Source organism: Chinchilla lanigera, unplaced genomic scaffold (assembly GCF_000276665.1).
Source record: "Chinchilla lanigera isolate Chin_1 unplaced genomic scaffold, ChiLan1.0 scaffold00001, whole genome shotgun sequence".
NCBI lineage: Eukaryota > Metazoa > Chordata > Mammalia > Rodentia > Chinchillidae > Chinchilla > Chinchilla lanigera.
In genome coordinates this window covers 25,899,466-25,907,016 of record NW_004955402.1, presented here as the reverse complement: position 1 = coordinate 25,907,016, position 7,551 = coordinate 25,899,466, and positions in this window count along the sequence as shown.

Sequence of the window (7,551 nt, the reverse complement as noted above, 5' to 3'; positions counted from 1 at the left end):
AATGAGTCCTTGAATGATCAATATTGCATGTCTCTATCTGTTTTCATGAGCAACCACTTTTAAGATATCAATATGTAATACAAGAAGCATTGTTAATTTCCTACCACTTTGTTTGTAACTGTATTGTCTGTACTGTTCTTTCACTATTTTGTAAAATGTTGTCTGTCTGTTAATGTTTTCCTCCTTTTATTTTTAAAATAAAAAAAGAACAAACAACCAAAAAAACAAAGTCACTTGTATTTTTGGCGTAGTAAAGCTTAAAAGGAAGACCTGAAATGATATAAAATATTCCTAATCAACTCAACTGCGTCCAAAACAAAACTCAAAAATATTCCTAGGAATATAGTAAGATGAAAATATCTAACATTCAGCAAGAGAAAATCTTTAATATCTGGCACATAATAAAAACTATCAAGCATATAAAGAAGCAAGAAAATAATGAGGAGAAAAATTCTTCAATGAATACTGACTTAGAAATTGCACAGATGATAGAATAAGAGAATGGGGATTAAAACAGTTAATGTTCAACCATCAAGATAAAAGATTGACCATGTGAAGTAGATTTAAGAAAGATATAAATACAATCAAAATGGAAATTCTGGAGATGGACACGGCAAAGTACACAATGAAAAATTGTGATAGAAAGGATTAATGGTAAATTAAATGTTGAGGCAGATAAATTAGGGAATTTAAAGCCATTGCTTTAAAAGTTTCCCAGAATAAGAAAGAGGGAGAGTACAAAGTGAACAACATATGAGTAACTTATAATTAGTATCTTTGAAGGGATCAGAAAAGAATGAATCTTTAAGGAAATAATTGCTATATATTTTCCACATTTGCTGAAAGGAGAACTCCACATCTAGTAATTTAAACAAAAACCAAACTTTGCAATTCTAATAAAGCTAGCATGTATCATCATAAGCAAATTGCTCAGAACCATTGTGTGAGAGAAAATCTTGCTATTAACATTATGCCATGTTATGAACACAGGCAGAAAGATAAGGTTGACAACTGACTTCTCATTGGAACCTAAAAAGAATACAGTGCAGCACCATCTTTAAAATACAAAATATTACCCAGTGAAAATTATATTGTGAATGAAAAAACCAAAAATTTTATTATTGAAACTAAAAGATATTATCACCAGAATACTTATTTTACAAGAAATGCTAAAAGTAATCTTCTACGCAAATAAAAACTCTATGACATATAAAGCATTAAGAAGATCAGAAATGGCAATTACTGGGTAAATATAAATATGCTTTATTTTTACTGTCCTGAAACATATGAGATTGTTTAAAATTAAAGAACAAGAAATATATGATACGACATACATACATAAGCAAAATGTGGAATTATACAATTGAAATATTTTAATAGTATATATGGCATAGTATCATCAAAGACTATTATAAATTTAACCCATTCCAAAGAACAAATCTATGCAACTACTAAAGTCACAGAAGAGAGTTATAGCAAAATGGAATAAAATGGTGTAAATAGAATCATAAAAATATACTCAATTACCACAAAAGCAAGCAAAGAAAGAGTGAAGGGAACCAAAATCCAAATAAACCAAATATAAAACAATAGGATGACAAAAGTTAAAGGTAACAATATTAATAATCACATTAATGTCAATATCATAAGATTTTTGTGTGTGTTCTATATCCATGGATGCAAACAACTTCATATGAAAACTATTCTTTCAAACAGCAGTCACTTTTATGTAGAATATATATAATTTTTTCCTGTAATTACTTCCTAGGAAAGATAGTATTAGAAGAATGTACATAGCACTTACATTGTACTAGGTATAAATAATCTCGAGATGACATATCAAGAGAAAGTGTGTAAGTTATGTGCAAATACTATATTAGATTATATAAAAGTCTTGGATGTTCCAAGTTTTACTATCTGTGGAGAGCCCTGGAAGCAATCCTTTGTTGTTACCAAGGGATTACTGTTATAAAGATCTCAACTAAAAATAATTGGTAGTTGAAATTATGCAAGACAAAAATATATGCTATTTATAACAAAACTCTTTATATATAAACACACAGAGAGATTAAAATTAAAAGAATGGATAAAGAGGGACTATTTTACAACATCCTCGCAAAATATAAAGAAACTTATTTAATAACAAAAGATTAACTCATTAGAAAAAATAATTATAAATATTTATGCACTTAGAATAAGAAAGTTTTAAAATGCAAGAGTAAATGTTGGTATAATGGCAAAATAAAAATACAAACATGTACATACATTTGCAATTTTCAGGGCCAGGGGTGTAGCTCAGTAGCACAGCACCTGCCTGGCAAGCACAAGGCCCTGAGTTTGATTCTCAGTACCAAAAAAGAAGAAATTTTCTAAATAACTGATAAATGATTCAGACAAGAATTCTAAATTATATATAGTACTTGAATAATATTATTAACTAATATGACCCTATTGGCTATAGTATATTTCATCTAACAATAACAACGTATATATTCTTTATAGAACGTATAGGATATCTAGCAACATAGGACATATTCTAAACCATAAACCCATCTAAAAGTTCCAAGTCATAGAAACCATGTATAACCTTTGATTTTGATGGAAATTATCTAGAAACAGTGAAAGAAATATCTCTATAAAACTTCCAAATATTTAGAAACTAACATACATCAAATTACCCATGTCAAAGATATAAGGGAAAAGGGTTTTAGAAAATATGAACTAAGTAAAAATGAAAATACGACCTATCAAAAGTAGATGTGAGGTCCTAAAGCAATTAAATAAAAATTATACAACTATATATATATATTAGATTTAAAAGGGATCTGTAGCAGAAAATAAATGTTAGCTTAAAAGTTCAATAATGTTAGCTAAAATTTTCAGTAGCAAATGAGAATCAAGGAAAGAGGAAGAAGATTAAGAAAAGAAGCAGGAATAGAAATTACCAATATCTGTAAAAATACATAATTTGTATTTTCCATGAATATTAAACACTTAATAAGAAACTATTATGAACTTCTTTATGCAAATAAATAAATTAGGTGAGTTTAAAAAATTTACTGTAAATGCAATCTATCAAAGGTTTTTTTGGTAGAACTTTATGATCCAATCTTAAAAGCTAAAGTAGTCAAAAGAGTTTGGAGAAAGTATAATTTCAGACCATTGTACTTATTGTCTTTGAGGCTTAACGACCAATCTTTGGTAATCATAAAATAAAGAGAGTAAAAGAAATTGTCCTAAAATATATCTCCACATATATGACCGACATTTTTCACCACAATGCAAACATATTTTATTATTTAGTGTTTTCAACCAATGATGCTATCAAATGTCTGAAATTCAAGACTAATCAAACACGGCAGAAGGTTTGGAGGAACTGGAACTCTCATAAACTGCTGACGGTACAAAGAGTTTGGAAAAACACTTTGACAATGTATGAAAAGATATGAAAGTGCATGTCCATGCACAGGCTTGCACACAAATTGATATAGTTTTTTTATTCATAATAACCCAAAACTAGAACCAACCCAATTACAAGTTAGTAGGTGAATTGATATACAAATTATAATATGTCCACAGGAGTAGAAAACTACTAGTCAGTTAAAAGTGAATTACTATTACATGCAACAACATGAATCAATCTCAAAAAATGAGTATTCTGATGGAAAGAAGTAAGACCAGAAAGAGGATCTACTGTGTGTTTCTATTTGTGTCTAATTGGAAATTTTAAACATATCTGACAGAAAATAAATCAGTATTGTTCTGGAGGGTGCTGGTGGGAGAAGGGGTGTAACTGTTTCTTATCTTGATAGTCAAGTCGGTTTCAAGGATATATAAATATGTGTATGTGCAAAAAAATGAAATTATATAGTTTAAATATATGCACAGTGTATTGTATGCCAATTGAATATAGGGAATGAAGTTCCCTGTTGATATGGCTAAAATTATCTGCTATAAATTGCTATTTTTGTGGTCCATGTTGATACTAGCTGAAAACCACATGAACAAGAACAGTAGCCCTTGCATATTTTGTTTCCTTTCAGTAGCACTGCAAATTAAAGTATTTTTTAAATTTACTCTAAAAGAGAAATAATTCTAGATTTATTTTAAGCAAGATAAATGTTCTAAAATTCTATTATCCATATTTGGCATAGGAAATCCATATTTGGCAAAGGAAATCTAAAATTAATTAAAATATTAAAAATAATCTTCAGTCAAATTAGCCACATTTCAATCTTTGGTGGTTTGCTGTCATTGATGGAGAAAATCAAACAGATAAAGGAAATTTCTCTGCTTTTTCTAGTATCCAGGCTGTGAACTTACAAGGGATACTAATCACAACATCTTTTGGTATGGTTTCCAGATATACTAGGTGTCCAATAAATACTAGTTCATAGCATTAATGATTATGGTTGTTAGCCATTTATACTTTGAGAGAAGAAAAGAGCTTGGGAGAATTTACAAAATGTCTTGTACTTGACTTCTGATTTTTAACAAAACACTTGATTTCAGAAGCTGACCAAAGCACAAAAGCAGTTTCCATATGATTTCAGAGGCTAACTAAGGTGCCAGAAATCATTTCAGAAATTTACACTGTTCAACAAAGTATCTCAATGGGAATCCAGGAAACCTGCAAAGCCATGAGTTGAACATGATTTCTTCATGAGTCATCATTTACCAACAGTTTTGCAAGGAAAAATTGGATTTTTGCCCTCAACTGTGGCAATGTTTATTTTCCAGCACTCTGTGGAATGTTTCTAAAATGACCAACATAATTGTACAAGTTTTTGTTTTTTATCAAATGTGTAAATGTTAATATGATTAACTTAATGCAAAGATGTATTTTCCTGAATGAAATCAAATAATTGAAATACTTGGTGATCTTGATGAGTCTGAGGGGTTTGAACAATGCATAAGCCTGGAGATGACAGCCTTGATAGATTTGGGAAACACCCCTTAATGAGGAAATGTATTTCACACACATTTTACACCATTACAATGAACTGAGCTCACAGTTTTAAGTGTTCAGACTTTTCGCACTTTGTTTGTAAACCCTTCAAAATCCAGTCCTATGACATGTCCTATCACACCTCTTAAAGGAATTACTACACAACAATGCGTAGTAATACGCATCTAAAAGAAGCGTATACTCGATGACTTTTTGATCACATAAAGCATCTGCCTTCTATCCACCTCGGGGTTCCTTAGAAATGGACTTACTTTGGTGCCTAAACTGTGCTTTTGTATGTTGCAAATAATAAAGATTCATATTCCAGAACCATAGGAGTGTCCTGAGGCAAACATGTAAGATTATTTGACCAACTTTTATCTGAGGCCATTCTGACATTTTCAGCCACCCAGACAAATATTTGATATCTAATAATTCACCAGATATTTAATAATTCACTGAATATACTGATATGATGAAACTTAAAGTTCAGTGAACAATGCATCGATCCATTAGTCAAATACATTTTAGAGAGCATGTCACGTGCCAAGCATTACAGAGTCCCTGAAAATGCAGGAAAGCAAGCTTAGGAGCAGCTTAAAGACAGAGATAATTAACAGGAAGCTGGAACGTGAGAATGAGGAAAATAATAAGATTAGTTCAGTGTTTTAGAGTTTTCATGAAAACTGAGATAATGATATAAAATGTTAGCACAGCAACTGTCACCTTATATACATTTTAAACATGGTATGAACCATTACCAGGAAATGTTCAAGCTGGGGTTGAAAAATATCTTCGTATTCTGCAGTTTTATGATGCGGTATCATAGATTGGTGTGTAGCTGGAGAGAGTTTTCCCTAGAGTCCAGCTCGCATTTTTATCTCTATTCTCACTTCCCTAGGGAGAAAAAGTGCTTTCTCTGCTCAGTTAAGCCCATTTGCAAGATCCTGAATCATTATGCACTCTCACATCTAACACTTATCCATAAGGAAACAAATAGTGTTCGCATAAGCAATGTTTGCACTTAAAGCCATGTCTCAACTTAGCCCTTTTGAAAATCTGTATTCAAAACTTGTGGAGGGGTCATGAATTCAGGGATGTCAGCAAGGACTGACTGGAGAAATGAATATAGGCAGATGAGGTCATCCCTGGGGAAATTCAGTTCCAACACCCTTTATTGCTGTTACCTTAGAAAGCCTGCAGCTCCTAACACAGGCCATGCTGGTCTTCTGTGAGTTTGTTGGTTGGGAGCAGTATGGGATACAGCTGCTCTTTCCCTACAAAACACGATCCTTTATTTTTCTTAACTTCTTAATTTAACCAGTTAAATCTGATTGCTTACTGTTTAGAAGTCTAATGCTTTCCATGCCGTAGTAAAGAAAAAACAAGGGCATCAAATACCTGAGTTCTAGCTCTGGCACCCTATTAGCTATTTTTAGTTTTATTTTACAGAATAGAAAAATAACAAAACAGCAATAATATAGACAAAAACAAAACAACACAAAAACAATAAAAATGGTACAGGGTTTCAAAATGAAATGATAGGAATTAACAATGGTTGTTATATATTGTTATCTTCAAAGAAGTTGCTCAGATTATCATATGTGAGACTGCAAGGTTGATCAAACAATTAAGAAGAATAGAAAATAATAAAAGATTAGAAATGATACAGAGATTCACTAAACAAGATGTTAGGAATTTACCAATGGTTGTTATACTGCATATTGCTGTCTTCAGATTACCAGATATAAGAATGAAAAATAGGTCAAAAAATTTAAGCATTAACTATTCCTTTCAATAAACCAATAGACATCATCAGCATAATTATCTGAGATCTATATCTATATCTATATCTATCTATGTATCTATCTATCTATATATTTCCTTCCTTTTTTTGTTCTTTTTCACCTTTCCCTCATTCCAGTTGTTCTTTCCTTTTGAGCAATTTCTTTGCCTTTCAAAATATTTATTGTACTTTTTGAGTTTAATTTACTCTTTCAGGTTCTTACACTAGGGAGACAATATGATGTTTACACATGTGAGTCTGATTTACTTCACTTAAGACTATGGTCTCTAGTTGCATCCATTTATCTGTAAAAGTCTTGAGTTTATTTAATTTTTATAGTTGAGAAGAGGCCTAGAATAGCAAACCTAATCCTGGGCAACAACAGAAATGCAGGAGGCATGATAGTCTCTGATGTGAAATTGTACTACAAAGCTACTGTGATAAAATCAGCATGGTCCTGGAAAAAAAAAAAAAAAAAAAAAAAAAAAAAAACCACAGACCTGAAGATCAGTGGAATAGAATAGAGGATGCAGACATGTTCAGCAACCTGTCTTTGACAAAGGGGCCAAACATGTTCACTGGAAGAAAGCTAGTCTCTTTAATAAATGGTGTTGGAAAAATTGGCATACCACATGCTGAAGACTAAATATAGACCCATATCTACCATCGTGCACTAAATTAACGTCAAAATTGATCAAAGACCTAAATATTAAAACAGAAACACTAAATCTACTGGAAGAGAAAGTAGGTAGAAATCCTAAAGACATAGTGGTAGGCAGAGAGTTCATGAACAAAGACTCAACTACACTGCAAATAC